Genomic DNA, 23,298 nt, shown 5'->3' with positions numbered 1-23,298 from the left:
AAGGAAGTCAGTACCAAGTTATCTGTGCACCATTCAATCTTTCGACCAACTTTGTTGTGTGGGAGCGAAAGCTGGGTGGATTCAGGTTACCTCATCAATAAGGTTGAGGTTACGGATATGAAAGTAGCTAGGATGATTGCAGGTACTAGTAGATGAGAACAATGGCAGGAGGGTGTCCACAATGAGGAAATCAAAGAAAAACTGGGAATGTACTCTATAGATGTAGCAGTCAGGGCGAACAGGCTTTGATGGTGGGGTCATGTTACACGCATGGGAGAAGCAAGGTTACCCAAGAGACTCATGGGCTCAGCAGTATAGTGTAGGAGGAGTCGGGCCAGACCAAGGAGAAGGTACCTCGATTTGGTTAAGAATGATTTTGAAGTAATAGGTTTAACATCAGAAGAGACACTAATGTTAGCACTGAATAGGGGATCATGGAGGAATTCTATAAGGGGGCTATGCTCCAGACTGAACGCTGAAAGGCATAATCATTCTTAAATGGTGGTGATGATGATGATGATGATGATGATGAAGCATACATTGCATTTTGTACCACCTTCATTGGTGGTGGTCCAGATTGCTGCACACACCCCTAATGCCGAGTAGCACATCCTCTTGCATTGATGCATGCCTGTATTCGTCGTGGCATACTATCCACAAGTTCATCAAGGCACTATTGGTCCAGGTTGTCCCACTTCTCAATGGCGACTCGGCGTAGATCCCTCAGAGTGGTTGGTGGATCACGTCGTCCATAAAGAGTCCTTTTCAATCCATTGCAGGCATGTTCAGTAGGGTTCATGTCTGGAGAACATGCTGGCCACTCTAGTCGTGCGATGACGTTGTCCTTAAGGAATTCATTCACAAGATGTGCGGTATTGTCCGTCTAGGCATGGTTGAACTACAGACAACACGATCTGTGTACGTCCTTCCTGGTGGAATGACTGGAGCTGATCGGCTGTCGGACACCTTTAGTCTAATAGGCGTGGCTCATGCATGATTGTTCAAATCTTTGGACAGGTTTAGTGACATCTCTAAACAGTCAAAGGGACTGTGTCTGTGATACAATATCCACAGTCAACATCTGTCTTCAGTAGTTCTTTGAACTGGGGTGATGCAAAACTTTTTTTGATGTGTTTATTTATCATTTAAAATTCGACGACTTTTGCCTTCACAACTACTGAAACAAGACGCTAATGATCTGGCGCATAAATTGAATCAGTGCTTAACAGAACTACCATTCTTTGAAGAAGAATCACTTTTTGTGATTAAAAAGAGACTAATGGGAGAGATTCTTCAATACAAGTAAACGAGCATAAACGCCCTTAATGATTGTGATTCTGTTATGCAAGCGTTGTCTGTTTGTCCTAGTTCTGACTATCCTACTTTGCACACGCTCTACAAAATACTTGCTTGTCTACCTGCATCTATTGCAACAGTAGAAAGAAGTTTTTCAACATTGCAGTGTGCAAAGACATGGCTGAGGTCAGCAGGAGGAGGATCGACTTAATGGATTACCACTGTTGAGCACTCACCCTGACATTAATTGTCCTATTTACGATGAAATTAACCAGTTTGCCATGAAGAATAGGTGCATAGATTTCATCATTTAAGAAAGAGAACCACAATTGCAACTTTTTTTATATCATAAGATGGCATTGTCTTGTATATGTGTATAGTTAGTTTAAATAAAACTGTCTTAAACTTTGCATGTGACTTGATTACTCTTTATAATGGCAAAAGTAAAAGTCGCTCAAGATACCTTTAGTGCCCCCTCCTTGAGGTTTTCTGTATCCCTCACTGCTCCATGGTCTGTTCACCCAGTACATCACCACAGCAATGCCTATCTTGGACATGTTGGGGCGTTGAGGATGTAAAAAATATTATGCCCAACTAGCAGGCACTTAACACAAGCGCATTCCTAAAGCACTAATCACATCTCAGTTTCAGAACTGGGCAGTGGCTTGATAGGAAGTCTTCTGTGTAGTCATAAACCTGGTGTGATATTCTGTATTTTGCTTATTTGAGGACTTTGGAGAGCAATACTGAACACTGACCAGGGGTCAGAGAACTTGGTATATAATGCCTTCTAGGCCTTGTATATGAACAGAGCGAGCTGACTTTCATGTGATCATTGTTTAGGGAATGTGTCGTGATATTCTACCTCCCAGAAAGCAAAATATGTATTCAATAATTCCAGAGCCAACAAATGTTAACAAATAGCCCTTTGGTTGCATTTATCAGCTAAATAACAACTGAATATTCTGTTCATAAAGGGCAGCATCACGAGGGCTGGAACTGTTGGTAATGAGAGTAAAACAGTGTACTGTGTCAGTCACTTATTTATTTTCCACCATACATTTCCATGGTTTACACCATTATCTTCAAATGAAAAGTTGTGTAGCTTCATTGCTGATGTTAGTGAAGAGCACAGATGCTTTTTCATAACAGTAGACCAAGCACAAAGTAGGTTATGTTGCATCTTTTGCTGGTGATATAAGAGTAAAGTGTACTTGCAAGTGTGGAAAAATGCTTCAACATGCTACTTGTTGCATGTACTCCTTCATTATACGTTTTTTTCACATTGATTCTTCAAAGATATTATAAAGTAAGAGATAAACTTACTTTCTTTGAATACAAAGATATGTAATGTGCAATTGCTAGAGCTTGGCTATTTGATTGCTGTACATAACAATTCAGTAATTATATTTTAAGAAATGTTTATATACGTTCTCTTCTTTTATTTATAAATTGTAGGAATAGGCTGAACAGAATACAAACATGTGCTTAAATATGAGAGGAAGTCATAAATGCTTAGAGTAATTATAATTTAAGTTAGTGAGTTGTTACTGGACTTAACTTCTTACTAATTGAAAAAAAGCATTAGACAAAAGAAATTTTGTATCTGCTTTGTTTCTTGATTTGTCTATAGCTTTTAATATAATCACCCACATGGCAATAATTGAAAACTTGAAAGTTATGGCATACACAGACGTGCATTGCAATGGATAAAATCATTTTTCAGTAACAGAAATCAGTATGTGACAACAGAATCTAGATGTAGATCTGAAATCAAGGATATTCATCATGGTGTACCTCAAGGACCTGTATTTGGTCCGCTTTTGTTCAATCTATTTGTAAATAATTCTGAAGTCAGTGAGAAGTGTCAAGAAATACTGTGTGTGGATGACATGACAGTGAATGTAGAAGAAAATCTGGAAACACTGGAGAAACATGTGTTTATGTCAACAAATGACATGGCCCAGTCGCTCACACAGATTGATTTAATTATATATCTAAAAAGATAATGTTTATGGTGTTCATAAATAGATAAACAGGGGTTCAAATAGAGTAGTTGAAGATGAAACAAGATTGAAAGAAGTTACAACTATAAAAGTTTTTGGAATTACAGTTGACAGTAAGCTCCAATGAAGACCACATACAATGTCTGTTGCAAATTAAGAACTGTGGTATTCATTATAAAACAGCTTGCATGAAATACTAATTAGAAAGTCCTATGTACAATGTAACATGCTTTGTTTGAACCATACTTACAATATGAAATTACTATTTTGGGAAATTTCAACAGCAACAACACAAAACAAATTTTTGTGCTGCAAAAAAGGCCATTAGAATTATCTTGAACAGAAGACAGACAGACTTGTGAAGAACTGTCATCTGTCATCTAAAGATAATGACTTTTCCATCCATTTAGTGTACGAAACAATAATTTAATTCATCTGAGACAATAACTGTATGTTCTTTCATATGACACAGGAAATGAAGGCCATCTGTGAAGTATTTCTCACAGGCTGAGTTGCTAAAGTAGGTACTCGATGCTGAGGTGTACAAATGATAAAGCAACTTCCGAAGGATCTACAGAACAGTATGAGTGAAAGAACATTCAAGAAATTTCTAAAGGATTACTCAATAGAAAAAGAATTTATAGTACAGTATAGCACAGTAGAGTATATATGGAAAGAATGAGGAATAGTGCTATTACATGACACTACATTAATCCTCGTTCCATAGATCACAAATATGACGTTCCATAACGATATGGAATGTGTCAGTTTAACATAAGTTTTCTTTACATGATATACTTTTTTTACAGTTACTAGTTCATATCTAAAAATTCATCTGTTGAGTAGAAGGCGCTGTTATTCAGATCCAGAAATTATTTTTATTTGTTTTTGAATGCTGGTTGGCTAACTGTCACACTTTAATGCTATTTGGCAAATGACCAAAGGTTTTTGTGGCAGTGTAATTCGCCCCTTTCTGTGCTAAAGTCAGATTTAACCCAGAATAATGAAGATCACCCTTTCTTCTAGTGTTGCCATGCACTCTGCTGTTATTCATTAATTGCGATGGATTACTAACAACAAATATCATAAGTTAATATATGTATTACAACAGTTGTGCGAATATCCTGAGTTCCTAAATGCCTGCAAGGTGATCTTGGGTGGGCTCCAGCTATCACTCTAATTACACTTCTTCATACAATGAATACTTTTTCTCTTTATCATAAATTACCGCAGAATATGGAGCCATATGAAAGAAGTGAATGAAAATAACCATAGTAGTCTGATTTACTGATATCCTTGTCACCAAAATTTGCAACAACTCTAATAGCATAAGTAGCTGAACGTAACCCAGCAGGTCATCGACATGTTTCTTTCAATTCACTTTCTCATCAGTGCACATACCAAGAAATGTTAAATATTCTGCCTTAGCAACAGACTTCCACTCAGAGTCTATATTTGTCACTGGTGTTATGCCACTTACTGTACAGGACTGTATATACTGTGATCACAAAATTTAGTGTAAGTCCATTTGTGAAAAACCTCTTAATAATTTTCTAAAAGACATTATTTGCAATTTCCTATGTTAATTCTTGTTTGTTGGGTGTGATTACTGTACTTGTAACATCATTAAAAAGAACTAGCTTTATATCCTCATGAATATAGATTGGCAAATCATTAATGCATGTTAAGAACAATAAGGGGCCCAAGACCGAATCCTGTGAGACACCATTCTTAATACTTCCCCAGTTAGAGGACTCTGCTGATTTTTGCAGACTATCTCTATTGTTAATTTCAACCTCCTTTGTACTTGTATATATGTGTTGTAATCACAGTGAAAAAATCGTAGTATAATGTACATAAATACCTTATACTATGTTATTTTATCTCGTAAAAGTAATTTGAACATTGTAAGATGATTAAGTTGACCTGTTCTATATTGCAGGTGCAAATACTGTACATAGCATAAACAAATGGAACCAAATAAAAACCAACCAATCAGTGAAATATGTTGTGTATTTAAAGAAAAAATCTAAACAAAAGTATAATGTTGCAGGTGCCAGATTTTGTTTACATTGTTGGGCTAACAAAATTTTCTTGTAATTGTATTACATGTTTATATTTCGTAAGTTCTTTCTTGTGTTACAAAGATGAATTTAAAGACATCATATGTATCTACTGTAGGTGGATTAAAACAGATTCAAATACTCATGCATATATACATATACCCTGCAAGAGGTACTCATTGGAATGTTATTGGAAGATGTTAGATTAACTGCTATGTGTTGAAATTTGTTGTGAATTACGAAATTGTTTTAATTACACTGTTAAAGCAGTTGGAAGACTTGGTTAATCCTGTTTCATTATTTTTGTTAAGCAGATTTTGCTCAGGTTCCTGTCTGTGGATATAAATTCACAGTTGTTCATACAGTGGCAACTTGTATCTTTTGTTAACTGTGTGTAGAATCTTAAGACTGCTTTTTATGCTGTCAAATGGATTTTCTATATCTTTTATATGAGAGGCTATTGCAGATTTTGTAGTGTCTTGTACTGGAAGACGATGATGAGTTCTTTGAATGTGGTGTGAAAGTTACAACTTGTTTGATCTTTGTACCAAGATATGATATTATAAGTGTCAGAGGACGAAAGGTATCTCGTCTGCTATTTAGGTTCTACAGAAGATACGAAGATGATACATTTCCCACCACTGAAGAGTGAAACAAGGATGATGTCCAAGACATCCACCAAATCTTCAACAAAATCCACAGGAACATTAAATTCACGTGTGACAAGGAAATGAATAATACTATTAATTTCGCCCGCATCTCGTGGTCATGCGGTAGCGTTCTCGCTTCCCACGCCCGGGTTCCCGGGTTCGATTCCCGGCAGGGTCAGGGATTTTCTCTGCCTCGTGATGACTGGGTGTTGTGTGCTATCCTTAGGTTAGTTAGGTTTAAGTAGTTCTAAGTTCTAGGGGACTAATGACCATAGATGTTAAGTCCCATAGTGCTCAGAGCCATTTGAACCATTTGAACCAACTATTAATTTCTTTGATCTAACCATCTGCAAGCAAGATGACAAATGTAAATGAAACCAACCACCACTGATGTAAACATAAATGCTTCTTTCTGTCACTCCAACAAGTGCAAACTAGCTGCATACTGCTTAGTAATTCAAGGAGCTCTAAAGATCCCACTCAGTGCAGAAATCTCCAGAAAGAAATGAGAATAATAAAAACGTTGTTGCAAGAAATGGGTATAAATCCACAGTAATATACAATTTAACTAAAAAAGTAAAAAAAAAGAAAAGAAAATGAACAAAGTAATCACCAATAACCAGGAATATGCACTAACTACATATGATGACCGCCTCAGTAATAACTCCCAAACAAAAGGTCAATAAATAAGAATTGCATTCCAGAGAAACTACAACATTTGTCACAAACTACCTTACAACCTAAAATGCTGCGAAGATAAATTTTCATCCTCTGAGATATACAGAATTATGTGTAGTGAATGTCCCACTCTGTATAAAGGTCAAAAAGTTTATTTCCAAACCCAATTCAAAGAACACAACACCTTCTGATACGACACACTACACAAATGTGCAGTAGCTTCTCTTATAAAAGATACAGGACACCAGTCTGACAGTGTACAAGGCGGTCTTAAGATTGTACCCACAATGGACAAAGGACATGCGAAGCCTCTGTATAAAGAACCGTAAACCTACATCCACTTACAGAAACTTGAGTAAAATCTACTCAACGAAAATAATGAAGCAGGATTAACCAACTCCTCCAAATGCTTTGGCAGAGTACTTAAGCATTTTCATAATTCTCAATCAATTTCAAAGCACAGTATTTAATGTAACATATTCCATTAACATCCCAATAAGTTCTGTCCACAGTATGTACATATGATCTATTTTAATCTGTTTTAATCCCCATGCAAGAGATACATATGATCTGTTTTAATCCATCTAAGTAACATAAGAAAGAACTTAAGGGGTATAATTATAAGAAAAACTTGTTGGTACACCAATGTAAACAAAATCTTGGGCGTGCATCATTATACTGCTAGCGGTTTAGCTTTTAGTTCTTTAAATCCATTACGTCATTTCAATTAGCAAGATGTTAAATTCAGTAACAATGCACTAAAATAAATTAGTTTTGCTGTTAGCATTGATGACTTTCTCTCATCCTTAGGCACATGTCAACATTTTGTTTAGCCTAGCTATATTTTTTAAAGGAAAGATAAACATATTTGTACATATAAAACCATTTAATAAAATATGATTGTTGAACTGTGATGTACAGTAAACGAATTGCCAAGCTCTGGCAATTGCATCTTACGTGTCTTTCTATCCAAAACAAGTAATCATGTCTCATTCAATGACATCTTTGAAGTGAGAGTGTATGAAATTAAGTCGGAACTCATCAAATACAGTGGAATATCAGGTCTTAAATGGCTAAACAGGATAACTGAAATGGCGTGGGAGTCGGGACAGGTTCCATCAGACTGGACAAAAGCAGTAATCACCACAATCTTTAAACATGGAAACAGAAAAGATTGTAACAACTACAGAGGTATCTCTTTAATCAGCATTGTGGGTAAAATCTTCTCAGTTATTGTTGAAAAGAAAGTGCGAGTATTAGTTGAGGTCAAATTGGATGAAAATCAGTGTGGGTTTAGACCTCTTAGAGGTTGTCAGGGCCAGATCTTTAGCTTACGGCAAGTAATGGAGAAGTGTTATGAGTGGAACAGGGAATTGTATCTATGCTTTATAGATATAGAAAAGGCATATGACCGAGTTCCTAGGAGGAAGTTATTGTCTGTTCTACGAGATTATGGAATAGGAGGCAAACTTTTGCAAGCAATTAAAGGTCTTTACATAGATAGTCAGGCAGCAGTTAGAGTTGACGGTAAATTGAGTTCATGGTTCATATGTTGAAAACAATAGACTGGCTGGGTGAGATTAAGATATGTGAACACAAAATAAGCAGTCTCGCATATGCGGATGACTTAGTTGTGATGGCAGATTCGACTGAAAGTTTGCAAAGTAGTATTTCAGAGCTAGATCAGAAATGTAAGGACTATGGTATGAAGATTATCATCTCGAAAACGGAAGTAATGTCAGTGGGAAAGAAATATAAACGGACTGAGTGCCAAATAGGAGGAACAAAGTAGAACAGGTGGACGGTTTCAAGTACTTAGGATGCATATTCTCACAGGATGGAAACATAGTGAAAGAACTGGAAGCGAGGTGTAGCAAAGCTAATGCAGTGAGCGCTCAGCTACGATCTTCTCTCTTCTGCAAGAAGGAAGTCAGTACCAAGTTATCTGTGCACCGTTCAATCTTTCGACCAACTTTGTTGTATGGGAGCGAAAGCTGGGTGGATTCAGGTTAACTTATCAACAAGGTTGAGGTTACGGATATGAAAGTAGCTAGGATGATTGCAGGTACTAGTAGATGGGAACAATGGCAGGAGGGTGTCCACAATGAGGAAATCAAAGAAAAACTGGGAATGAGCTCTATAGATGTAGCACTCAGAGCGAACAGGCTTAGATGGTGGGGTCATGTTACACACATGGGAGAAGCAAGGTTACCCAAGAGACTCGTGGGTTCAACAGTAGAGGGTAAGAGGAGTCGGGGTAGACCAAGGAGAAGGTACCTGGATTCGGTTAAGAATGATTTTGAAGTAAAAGGCTTAACATCAGAAGAGGCACCAATGTTAGCACTGAATAGGGGATCATGGAGGAATTTTATAAGGGGGGCTATGCTCCAGACTGAACGCTGAAAGGCATAATCAGTCTTAAATGATAATGATGATGATTTTTTGCCGCTATTTCCGACCGTGCGACTGCCACCAAAGCTTAGGCCTCCAGCCCAGCTTCACCTATTTCACTGCCTGTACCTTCTTCCGTTATTCGTCCGGTTGAGCCTATGCTTGTTTCATCACTTAGCAAAACGAAATCTTTCTCGGCCTTTTCAGTTACAAAATATTTATCGAATATTTGACCAGTATTCCTTAGACGTTTTCCTAATTTTAATAAGGCATTTTATACTATCGAACTTTATTGCCGAAAAGTAGAATTGATTCGTAACAGAACAGTGCTTTAATCGTCACACGAAACAAGTCGTTGCCTACCTTACACACTACTTCATTATGTGTGGTGTGGTTCCAATCAGCTTCTGCAATAGCAGAGAGCCTCAGGAAGATTCAGCAAGAGTAATGATCGCTTACCATGAGAAATCCCGTGAAAATCGAACTAAAACTACGAAGATTTGACACCAGTTCTGACGGAGCAAATTTTACTCAACATTTCTGGCGGAAACGTGGGCGTAATTCATTTCTGAAGGAAACACGAACATAATTAAATTTTGAGTTTCAATTTATTTGAGTTCTTTGCTTTAAAGAAAATTAATGTATTTTTACTGCAATGTTTATGTAATTTTACGCTAACTTTCTGCAAACTCAAACACAAGATGGATAACCTAAATTTATGTTACGTGTAGTATACCCGCTATTGACACGAACTTCTGCTGTGTAATGTGGCCAGTAAAGTTATTATGTTGCTGGTCATTTTAATATTGATCTGTTATGAAAATTACCGTAATTTAATGTACTTTTAGCAAATTTAAATTTGGGAAGTAACCACTGAATCCATTCATTTTTGTGTAGCTCGGAGGAAGAGTTCAGTGTCGTATTCATAAGATATATGTCGTAATTGTAAACTTTGAAAAATCACTTTTATATACTCAAATGAATGTGTGCATCCACTGTAATTATAGAAACAAGAACCTGTTGAGGTAAATAACAAAAAATGGTTCAAATGGCTCTGTGCACTATGGGACTTAACTTCTTAAGACATCAGTCCCCTAGAGCTTAGAACTACTTAAACCTAACTAACCTAAGGACATCACACACATCCATGCCCGAGGCAAGATTCGAACCTTCGACCGTAGGGTAAATAACATTTTAAAGCTGTAATTAGAACATTTATATTCTTCAAATATGCATTACATAAAGTGACTGAGCTCTCTAACGTTTTTGGGGATGTAATTTAAACGTAAGAGATTCCTTGTCTTGACCATGTAGACAGTGAATTGCTGCTGTCGAGATGGTGTGGCAGATGAACGATGTCTTCATCTCTCAATACGGGTGCACATAATTGAAACACGCCAATGTGCATGTGACCACAATTGTGCCCTGGGTAGCCGCACCCAAAATTGCCATCAATATTGGTTCGAAGACTCCTTCATTCGGCAACGTAAAAGGTAGAGACGGTTTTACCATATTATTCAATGCTGCCGCTACCAAATATTAGCACTGGTCACACTAAATCACCATTCTCAAAATCACTGGAAATACGAAACATGACTTGTGTCCACAGCTTCAGGCTGTCAGTCAGCAACGGTCTTTTGCCTTGCTTTTGACACAGCTCAGCCATACAAGGCGGATCCCCTTCCTAACTGCATTTACTTTATTCTGTTGATTGAAACTGATTAAACCTTAGACAGAACAAGTCAGCTTCTTTTACAAAATGACAATTAAAAATCAACTTAAAATTTAACAGTTATTGCACTGTGTACGTGCATTTCAATATGTTGTATTATGTCACTTTCTACCTGGCATGGCTTCCACCGATACAAATGTGTTGTTGATTCGGAAATTTTTATCACAAAGTGAGAAAAAAATTATGAAAAATACTGCACATACGTTCAATCTACGTTACTTGCTGGGTTGTACGACACTGAGATGTTCAGCAATAGTGAAATTTTCCTGACAATCATCGAACTTAGTTTTATCCAACGTTGTGGGGAGTTAGATTTCGTGACGGCTACTCTGAAATATTTCAGACAAAGATCTGACTCGTGAGTATTTTATGTGAGGTGGGAATATGGTGGGGAAACTGAACAATTGGTGCACGCCATAGGTGAGACTACATAACACTTCACACCATATATCTACATGTTACAAAATTATAACAAACTGCCGCCACATCTGTAACAAAGTTTACCCAAACTGTAACGGATTAACTCACGTTACAACAAAAATTGTAATCAAATGCCCGAAAACTGTAACAAATTACTCCAAAACCGTAACAAAATTACCCCACACTTTCACAAATCACTCTAAAACTGTAAGAACTTGCCCCAAAACTGTAAACAGGATGACTGATCTTAGCACAGTCTGCACTGTGAACAATCCAAGATGTCTATCGTGAGGATACGGCACAGTCTACTTGGTTCTAAGTTGAGAAATCAATATGGCTATCCATGACGCCATCAATGCCATGAGAATTCAAGATTCCTTGATTTGCGCCATAGGGTGGTGGGGTTTCGGGTTCCGCTGAATAGGTCAGGAGTTCACTACACTCAGCTGGCGGCTACACGTGTAGCGGAGGCTGTGTGGCGTGGACTGGGCGGTTTTTTAGGTTAGAAGGCCTCGGGAAAGTTCGGGGTGGGCTGCATTCTCAAAGGGTGCATGGCAAATACAGGACGGGCTTGGATCAAGGAACAGTCGGAATTGTAGTTGTAAATTGTTGTAGTTGTGCTGGGAAAGTACCTGAGCTTCAAGCGCTAATATAAAGCACAGAAGCTGAAATCGTTATAGGTACAGAAGGCTGGCTGAATCCTGAAATAAGTTCTGCAGAAATTTTTACGAAGTCTCAGACGGTGTTTAGGAAAGATAGATTAGGCAGAATTGGTGGTGGAGTGTTTGTGTCTGTCAGTTGTGGTTTATTTTGTAGTGAAGTCGAAGTAGATACTCCGTGCGAATTGGTATGGGGGAGGTTATACTTACCAGCCGAACTAAGTTAATAATTGGCTCCTTCTACCGACCCCCAGACTCCGATGATATAGTTGCTGAACAGTTCAGAGAAAATTTGAGTCTGGTAACAAATAAATTCCCCACTCATACGGTTCTAATTGGTGGGAACTTCAACCTTCCCTCGATATGTTGGCCAAAATATTTGTTCAAAACCGGTTGTAGGCAGAAAACATCTTCCGAGATTGTCCTAAATGCTTTCTCCGAAAATTATTTCGAGCAGTTAGTCCACGAACCCACGCGAATTGTAAATGGTTGCGAGAACACACTTGACGTCTTAGCCACAAACAATCCAGAGCTAATAGAGAGAATCATGACTGATACAGGGATTAGTGATCACAAGGTCGTTGTAGCTAGGCTCAATACCGTTTCTTCCAAATCCACCAGAAACAAACGCAAAATAATTTTATTTAAAAAAGCGGATAAAGTGTCACTAGAAGCCTTCCTAAGAGACAATCTCCATTCCTTCAGAACTGACTATGCAAATGTAGACGACATGTGGCTCAAATTCAAAGATATAGTAGCAACAGCAATTGAGAGATTCATACCTCATAAATTGGTAAGAGATGGAACTGATCCCCCATGGTACACAAAACAGGTCCGAACGCTGTTGCAGAGGCAACGGAAAAAGCATGCGAAATTCAGAAGAACGCGAAATCCCGAAGTTTGGCTAAGATTTACAGACGCGCGAAATTTGGCATGGACTTCAATGCGAGATGCCTTTAATAGGTTCCACAACGAAACATTGTCTCGAAATTTAGTAGAAAATCCAAAGAACTTCTGGTCGTACGTAAAGTACACAAGCGGCAAGACGCAGTCAATACCTTCGCTGCGCAGTGCCGATGGTACTGTTACCGACGATTGTGCCGCTAAAGCGGAGTTATTGAACGCAGTTTTCCGAAATTCATTCACCAGGGAAGACGAATGGAATATTCCACAATTTGAAACACGAACAACTGCTAGCATGAGTTCCTTACAAGTAGATACCTTAGGGGTTGCGAAGCAATTCAAATCGCTTGATACGGGCAAGTCTTCAGATCGTATACCGATTAGGTTCCTTTCAGATTACGCTGATGCAATAGCTCCCTACTTAGCAATCATATACAACCACTCCCTCACCGATAGATCTGTACCTACAGATTGGGAATCTGCGCAGGTCGCACCAGTGTTTAAGAAGGGTAGTAGGAGTAATCCATCGAACTACAGACCTATATCATTGACGTCGGTTTGCAGTAGGGTTTTGGAGCATATATTGTATTCAAACATTATGAATCACCTCGAAGGGAACGATCTATTGATACGTAATCATCATGGTTTCAGAAAACATCGTTCTTGTGCAACGCAGCTAGCTCTTTATTCGCACGAAATAATGGCCGCTATCGACAGGGGATCTCAAGTTGTTTCCGTATTCCTAGATTTCCGGAAAGCTTTTGACACCGTTCCTCACAAGCGACTTCTAATCAAGCTGCTGGCCTATGGGGTATCGTCTCAGTTGTGCGACTGGATTCGTGATTTCCTGTCAGGAAAGTCACAGTTCGTAGTAATAGACGGCAAATCATCGAGTAAAATTGAAGTGATATCAGGTGTTCCCCAGGGAAGCGTCCTGGGTCCTCTGCTGTTCCTGATCTAAATAAATGACCTGGGTGACAATCTGAGCAGTTCTCTTAGGTTGTTCGCAGATGATGCTGTAATTTACCGTCTAGTAAGGTCATCCGAAGACCAGTATCATTTGCAAAGCGATTTAGAAAAGATTTCTGTATGTTATGGGAGGTGTCAGTTGACGCTAATAACGAAAAGTGTGAGGTGATCCACGTGAGCTCCAAAAGAAATCCGTTGGAATTCGATTACTTGATAAATAGTACAATTCTCAAGGCTGTCAATTCACCTAAGTACCTCAGTAAGCGTGATGACTGGGTGTTGTGTGATGTCCTTAGGTTAGTTAGGTTTAAGTAGTTCTAAGTTCTAGGGGACTGATGACCATAGATGTTGAGTCCCATAGTGCTCAGAGCCATTTGAACCATTTGAACCTCAGTAAGTACTTCAGTTGGAAAGACCACATAGATAATATTGTGGGGAAAGCGAGCCAAAGGTTGCGTTTCATTTGGCAGGACACTTAGAAGATGCAACAAGTCCACTAAAGAGACAGCTTACACTACACTCGTTCGTCCTCTGTTAGAATATTGCTGCGCGGTGTGGGATCCTTATCAGGTGGGATTGACGGAGGATATCGGAAGGGTGCAAAAAAGGGCAGCTCGTTTTGTATTATCACGTAATAGGGGAGAGAGTGTGGCAGATATGATACGCGAGTTGGGATGGAAGTCATTAAAGCAAAGACGTTTTTCGTCGCGGCGAGATCTATTTACGAAATTTCAGTCACCAACTTTCTCTTTCGAATGCGAAAATATTTTGTTGAGAACAACCTACATAGGTAGGAATGATCATTAAAATAAAATAAGAGAAATCAGAGCTCGAAGAGAAAGGTTTAGGTGTTCGTTTTCCCCGCGCGCTGTTCGGGAGTGGAATGGTAGAGAGATAGTATGATTGTGGTTCGATGAACCCTCTGCTAAGCACTTAAATGTGAATTGCAGAGTAATCATGTAGATGTAGATGTAGATGGCGATCCAAGATTCTGGACCTGGGGAAATGGACGTGGGAGACCCTAGATTCATCTCGGTATCACTTCTCCATGACGTCACTATGATGTGCCATGCCCAGTTTCGAATGTCCGGCACGTCTATAGGCTTTCGTGGTCATATCGAGTCTTAGCGCGTTGAGCCTCCAATTGAACAGTCATCATTCTTGTGTTTATGGAGAGGTAACACTGCGGTGAGCCTACAGTTTCAAGATTTCACTTGGCAGTTGGCATCATCCTCATATTCATACAGGCCACCACCTACAGAACATTTCTGTACTGCAGTTTACCTATCTGAAATAATGTGAATGGTTGCTATTTTCAATACCAAATTATTTCCAAACATGAATGAAGTGCGTGGATGAAAGATTATATGCTTTTTAGAAATGGTCTGGAAATACCTAGGGTTAAAAAATTGAAATGGATTTATTGGTTGTGCACCAATGGCTGAGTCATATATCCTCTCACCTTACTTAGTCTGACCTGTTTATTAACATCATTTTAATTGATTTGTTTATATATTTTGGGACCATATGCGTAACATAATTTTGTCTAGTTACATATACAAAAAAATGGTTCAAATGGCTCTGAGCACTATGGGACTTAACATGTTAGGTCATCAGTCCCCTAGAACTTAGAACTACTTAAACCTAACTATCCTAAGGACATCACACACATCCATGCCCGAGGCAGGATTCGAACCTGCGACCGTAGCAGTCCCGCGGTTCCGGACTGCAGCGCCTAGAACCGCAAGACCACCGCGGCCGGCATATACAAAAATATGTTCTCTGCGAATCGGAATAATAAATGTAATATTATCATAATTCTCTTTCGAAACTGCAGAAAAATTGTAAATGTGGAGTATCATTGTGGCTGTGGTTGCCTAATTATGTATTACAAAAGTACTTAACAGTAAGACTCCCCAGTGGTAAAAGTGTGCTGGCTGTGTGAAGTATGTCCTAATTTACGGAAAAATTACAGTTCACTTCGAGAAAAATGAACTTTTTCCTTTTTACTTGTTGTAACTGAAACAATGTGAAAAAGCCCGCAGGGTTGGCCGTGCGCTCTAACGCTGCTTTCCGGGCGGGAAGGAGCGCCTGGTCCCCGGCACGAATCCGCCCGGCGGATTTGTGTCGAGGTGAGGTGCACTGGCCGGTCTGTGGATGGTTTTTAGGCGGTTTTCCATCTGCCTCGGCGAATGCAGGCTGGTTCCCCTTATTCCTCCTCAGTTACACTATGTCGGCGATTGCTGCGCAAACAAGTTCTCCACGTACGCGTACACCACCATTACTCTACCACGCAAACATAGGGGTTACAATAACCCTGGGTTCTGTGTGGGGCGGCGGAGGGGTGAAGTGGGCTGCGGTAGTCGTAGTGGGGTTGTGGACCACTGCGGCTGCGGCGGGGACGGAGCCTCTCCGTCGTTTCTAGGTCCCCGGTTAACATACAATACAATACAATACAACGTGAAAAAACAGCAGCCGGTACAATCCTATAGGAGAACCAGAATATATTCCTTCTCTACGTGTATAATTTGGTCTTGTCTGGAAAAGAGGCCCCTAAAATAATTAGGTTGTAATTTCTTTTATACTTTATAGATGGCTGAGACTAAGTTACCGTTTAATTAATTTTCAAATGTGTCAGTCTTTCCTGTGCTTTTTATTTTGAGCTGTACTTACTTTGTTTTACCAGATAATCAACGTATTTCGAACATTCACTGGTATTTGCTTGTTTCAGGCTTAATTTGTAATTTATTGACATTGACAACTCATTCCTGGGAGATAGCGCTCTTATATGTATATAAAGTTGAATATTAGATAACATACGTCCCTTATATTAATAAGGTCCCAGAATACTTTAGAAAAATGAAGGGGAAAAAAGTATTAGAACTAGCAGACGCAAACCAACGCACGAGCTAGTCTCTTCTTCATAAACCGACATTCTGCCCATTACACCTTTGTGAACACTTGCAACTTGGGACACGGTTTCATATTTAGAGACCCTGAAGACCGCAACTGCCCTTATGTTTTTTTCTTGTATTTGATTCATCATTCCAAAAACAGTGCGTTTTCGAGAGATCTTCAATAGTTGAAGTGGCATGTATTGACAGAACATCAAATATGGCTTCTCCCGACTCCTAGAACTTGATACGTCCACGAAAGTCAATGGATGTTCCTGACAGTCGAAACTGGGCTCGCCACATCACAGTGACGTCACGGGGAAGTGTCACTGAGGTGAATCTCGCGTCTCCCTTGGGCACAGTCTGCAGGTTGGCAGTCCTAAATAGTTTTTTCCAGTTTCTGTGACGCTGCAGCCATCCACCCCAACCACTCATCCTCGGTGTCCACTTGTCAAGTGAACTAGGCAGGCGTGTTCAGTACACCAAAGTGAAAAACCGATCGTCATGAAACGTCATCTGACACCTACCACCTCAAGGCAGAAGAAACTAACTTGTACAGTTGATTGTACGTATTGAACAGTGCTTCTCTCTCCCTCTCAATGTTTATTATTATTATTACTCATTGTGTGTATATGTAAGTGTTTTCATGGTTTTCCTCTATTTGCTCCTCGACAAAGCTGATGCTATGCCTGATACCGCTGAGAAACATCAGAAATCAAGTCAATATGTTGACAGGCTCCTTGATGCAGTGACAGACACATCAGACCAGGACATGTAATTGCTTCCAGACTTTGAGTTACCAATAAATCCGAGATACTCTCTGATCGTCACGCCACTAGCTTTCATGGAGCATCTGATACATTAGGGTAGAAATCAAATCTGCATGCAGCATTGTTTCCAGACTTCGGGTTTCAGCTACCCGCCAATGTCTACAACAGTCGGTGGGTCACAAACATGGTACAGTACAGCTTTGAAACTAGTGTTATTGTCTGAATGCGAGCTAAAGTTAATGGTCGTGATAGGGTTGTCCTCACATCATGAGTTTAGTGTAATGGGAATTTCTGAACATCCACGAGTTAGTGCTTTCAGACTGTGAATGGTATCAGTTATGTTAGAATTCCAGATGAGTAACTACAATTTTCAACACTCAAATGCCTGCAGTGTTACTGGATTGTCGTATAGTACGTTTTGGGGAGCACACTTACTGTGGTGTTCAATAGGTGACCAACAAATGTCTACATTCCTAACTAATAACATGGCACTAACCGCTCCAGGCTTGCAGGTAAAAGCAACCTTTCTGTAGCAGGACATTGTGTGCTCTGCGGCGGTTGGGCGTATGGTCTGATGGCTGTCTGATGGGAGCTTGTGGGATGATAGAATGCGACACAGTATGGTTTGGCTTCTGATGATGACAGTGGTGGCAGCAGCGATCCCAGCACTGGCGATGTGCGAACTTCATTTGTCGACCAGTCCAACGATTATGATCTTTGCGACAATGGGACAGGGGTTCATCTGGTTGATGTTTTGTTTAAATATTAAATATATAATAGTTCCTATACTTTTCTAGTCATTTTCTGCTACATATAATACTACTGTAAACATGTATATGATAATATTGAAAGGGTAACACAGTAAATAATGGGAGATGAGAACCTAAAAGTCACGGGGAATTGGAATGCGGTTGTAGGGTAAGGAGTAGAAGAAAAGGTTACAGGAGAACATGGGCTTGGGACAAGGAATTAGAGAGGAGAAAGACTAATTGAGTCCTCCAATAAATTTCAGCTAGTAATAGCGAATACTCCGTCCAAGAATCACAAGACGAGGACATATACTTGAAAAGACCGGGTGATACGGGAAGATTTCAGTTAGATTACATCATGGTCAGACAGTGATTCCGAAATCAGATACAGGGCTGTAACGCGTCTCCAGGAGCAGATATAGACTCAGATCACAATGTAGTGATGATGAAGAGTAGCTTGAAGTTCACGAGGTTAGTCAGTAAGAAGCAATACGCAAAGAAGCGGGCTACAGAAGTACTAAGGGATGACGGGAAGACACGCTTGAAGTTCGTCAAGGGTGTAGATACACCAGTAAGGAATAGCTCAGCAGACAGTACAGTTGAAGAGGAATGGACATCTCTAAAAACGGCAATCACGGAAGTTGGAAGGAAAAAAAAATAGGTACAAAGAAGTCAACTGCGAAGAAACCATGGGTAACAGAAGAAATAAATGGTTCAAATGGCTGTAAACACTATGGGACTTAACGTCTGAGGTCATCAGTCCCATAGACTTAGAACTACTTAAACCTAACTAACCTAAGGACATCACACACATCCATGCACGAGGCAGGATTCGAACCTGCGACCTTAGCAGCAGCGCGGTTCCAGACTGAAGCGCCTAAAACCGCTCATCCACAGCGGCCGGCTACAGAAGAAATACTGTAGTTGATCGATGAAAGAAGAAGTACAAAAATGTTCAGGGAAATTAAGGAATACAGAAATACAAGTCGCTGAGGAATGAACTAAATAGGCAGTGCAAAAGATATGATTGTCGGATGGACTGACTCAGCATACAGGCAAGTCAAAACAACCTTCGGTGATGCAAAAAGCAAGGCTGGAAACATTAAGAGTGCAACGGGAATTCCGTTGTTAAATGCAGAGGAGAGAGCGGAAAGGTGGAAAGAGTGCACTGAACGCCTCTGTGAAGGGCAAGAGATGTCAGTTGTTATTGAAGAAGAAACACGAGTCGATTTATAAACGATAGGGAATCCAATATTAGAATCAGAATTTAAGAGAGCTTTGGAAGTCTTAACATCAAATAAAGCAGAATGGATAGATAACATTCCATCAGAATTTCCAAAATCATTGGGAGAAATGGTAACGAAGCGACTATTCATGTTGGTGTGTGGACTGTATGAGTCTGGGGACATACCAACTGACTTCCGGAAAAATATCACCCACACAATGCCGAAGACTCCAAAAACTGACAAGTGGGAGAACTATCGCACAATCATCTTGAAACCTCATGCACCCAAGTTTTGTGACAAGAATAATATACAGAAGAATGGAAAATAAAATTGAGAATGTGCTAGATGACGATCAGTTTGGCTTTAGAAAAGGCAAAGGCACCAGAATGGCAATGCTGATGTTGCGGTTGTTAATGAAAGCAAGAGTAAAGAAAAGTCAAGACACGCTCATAGGATTTATCGACATGGAAAAAGCATTCGACAGTGTAAAAAAGGTGTAAGGTGTTCAAAATTCTGAGAAAAATAGGGATAAGCTATAGCGAGAGACGGGTAATATACAATATATGCAAGAGACAAGAAGGAATAATAAGAGTGGACGACCAAGAACGAAGTGCTCGGATTAAAAAGGGTGCAGGACAGGGATGTAGTCTCTGCCCCCTACTGTTCAATCTGAACATCGAAGAAGCAATGATGGAAATAAATGAAAGGTTCAGGAGTGGACCTAAAATACAAGGTGAAAGGATTTCAATGATACGGTTCGCTGATGACGTTGCTGTCCTGAGTGAAAGAGAAGTTAAATTACATGATATGCTGAATGGAATGAACTATCTAATGAGGACAGAATATGGATTGAGAGTAAATCGAAGAAAGGCGAAAGCAACGAGAAGTAGCAGAAATGAGAACAGCGAGAAACTTATAATCAGGATTGATGGTCACGAAGCAGATGAAGTTCAGAAATTCTGCTACATGGGCAGCAAAATAACCAATGACGAACGGAGGAAGGATGTCAGAAGCAGACTAGCCCTGGCAAAAAGGGAATTTCTGACCAGGAGAAGTCTGCTAGTATCGAACATAGGCCTTAATTTGGGGAAGAAATTTCTGAGAATGTACATCTGGAGCACAGCACTTTATGGTAGTGAAACATGGACAGGGCGAAAACCGGAACAGAAGAGAATCGAAGCATTTGAGATGTGGTGCTACAGGCGAATGTTGAAAATTAGTAAGTGGATTGATAAGGTAAGGGATGAGGAGGTTCTGCGCAAAAAAAATGGCTCTGAGCACTATGGGACTCAACTGCTGAGGTCATTAGTCCCCTAGAACTTAGAACTAGTTAAACCTAACTAACCTAAGGACATCACAAACATCCATGTTCGAGGCAGGATTCGAACCTGCGACCGTAGCGGTCTTGCGGTTCCAGACTGCAGCGCCTTTAACCGCACGGCCACTTCGGCCGGCGAGGTTCTGCGCAGATGGAGAGGAAAGGAATATGTGGAAAACACTGACAAGGAGATGGGACAGGATGATAGGGCATCAGTTAAGACATCAGGGAATGACTTCCATGATACTAGAGAAAGCTGTAGAGGGCAAAAACTGAAGAGAAAGACAGAGATTGGAATACACCCTGCAAATAGTTGAGAATGTAGGTTGCAAGTGCTACTCTGAGATGAAGAGGTTGGCACAGGAGAGGAATTCGTGGCGGGCCACATCAAACTAGTCAGAAGACTGATGACAAAAAAAAATAGTAGTTTGTCAATTATATGTTTTGCCCCAGTGAACTATATAGTTTTAAATTTAAGACAAGTCAGCTCTTGGAATTCAAACTTCAGGCTTCAGGTAACAATTGTTTAAGCTGTGATGTCAGAGTGGTAGGGGGAAATTTTTTTTAATATATCGCAATTGTACGATAACATCATGGGAAGACGGGAAAACCAATAAGTTTTGAATTTCTCACCTTTTTAAACATAGGACCAGATCTTGTACTTAGCGCAAGTGACCTGGCAACCATGGAGGCTATGCCAGTATCTACCAGGTCGATCATTTTGAATTCTGTACTTAGCACAAGTGATCTGACAACAAATCAGGCTGTCCCAGTATCCACCTAGTCCATCTTCTTGGATTCTGACGCCATAGAGCCTGTTCCTTATCCCCAGGTATGCCATCTTGGATTGAGAATGTCGTATATCCTGTGCCAGTATCACCAAAAGTGTGTGCCTATATCCCCATGTCTTCCATCTTGGATCAGCATCTTGGATCCTGACATCATAGAGTCTATGCAGTATCTCCAGGTCCACCAGCTTGGATCGCCATCTTCAGTTCTGACATCATACAGGCTTTCCCTGAGTATCCAACAAACAGAACTATGCACTATTTAAAATTTTTGAGTTTCAAGCCAATTTTTATACTTACGACAACCTCCCTACTTCCACAGCTACATCATAGGAGTGTGGCAAAACACTGTAGCATAGTTGGACTATTTTGAATTTTCCACCAATTTTTGAATTTCCCATCATCTTATATGTACAGCAATCGACCTGTATCAGAGAGGTGGGGGGAAGTCTGGCAACAGCAGTTGTTGTAATTGATGACATTATAAGGGAAGTGGGAGAGAGGAAATCCGGCAACAATGCAGGCTGTTATAGAATTCTCAAGGCTATACTGTTCATATCCTCATGTTTCAATATTTTTGACTTTGTGTCCAACTTTTACGTACGTGACAACTTCTCATTACGTATGTGGCAACTCCTCCTTTTTGCGTGTATATTCACTCTAATGTGCTAGCCTGCAATCTTTTATATTTAACTTCTCTATGTAGGTGCTTACATGATGTCGAGAGATGCACATAACATATATCACATCAGAACTTTCCACAACTTCTAAGCATACAAGAAGCTCATTAACTAAGGTTTTCAGCTCGCTAATGTTGTAATGAATGAAAGTAATACAACTTTTCTGGAAAGTATCACATTTAATTATTACAGTCCTGTTGTGTTCTAATTTATTTCAAGACTATCTGTCTCTAACCTAAGCAATGTGTCCCTCTGACTTCAATAATCGCAGGGATTCTGTCCTGTTTGCTTGTGGCTCTGCTGATTTGTCCCTCCCCCTCCTATTCAGGTGCAGACCTCTCTTTATACATCCCCATCTTCCAATTGCGGCTACAAGTGCTGCACGGATACGAGACTTTTTTTTGTCAAAAGCGTTCTTGCCAGTTTCTAACTAAAAAACATGTTCCATCATAGTTGATCTATCTGTACCTGCTCGTTAACAGTTGCGTCTGTACTGCTATTCATTGTTCTGTTCGTAGTACCCACAGAAACCTGGCCACAACTACACGATTTTCTGGACACAGCTGCTCTTCTTAGTGTTTAGCGAGCGCCCTTGGCCGACCTTAAACATTCCTGTTTCTTAATCGTTGTAATAACGGTATATCACTTTAGTGTACAAACAGCATTTCCCGTTTTCTTATCAGTTGTTTATATCCACTCAGAATATGTAAGCTACTTCTGGGGTACCCAAGACAAGAGAGCTTCGCAAATACGGCCACAGAGGTGATTTATTTCCTCATTGTCTTCAGTCACAGTGTTTTCACTGCTCTTCATTCTTTGGAGGAGTAACGCTCAACGGATCAAAGGTAAATAATTATAAAAAAAACACAATGTCTCCCTCTGTTGCACGAAATTGTATTTTAAACGACCAAGATTTCTGGTAACAATCCATTTCTACTCTTACTGTTTGAAAGACATCCATATGTTCAGATGTAACATAAAAACAAGATTCTGCAATCACTGGCAAATTGGCAAGCAGGGTAGGAACATCTTGAAAGCAGAACAGTTTTCAGTGCCGTGCTACAGCAAGAGACAGCAGGCAAAGATGTGTTTAACTAAAAGGACTT

Source organism: Schistocerca americana, chromosome 4, assembly GCF_021461395.2.
Source record: "Schistocerca americana isolate TAMUIC-IGC-003095 chromosome 4, iqSchAmer2.1, whole genome shotgun sequence".
Classification (NCBI taxonomy): domain Eukaryota; kingdom Metazoa; phylum Arthropoda; class Insecta; order Orthoptera; family Acrididae; genus Schistocerca; species Schistocerca americana.
The sequence above is the reverse complement of the archived record's forward strand: the minus strand, read 5'-3'. Positions refer to the sequence as shown.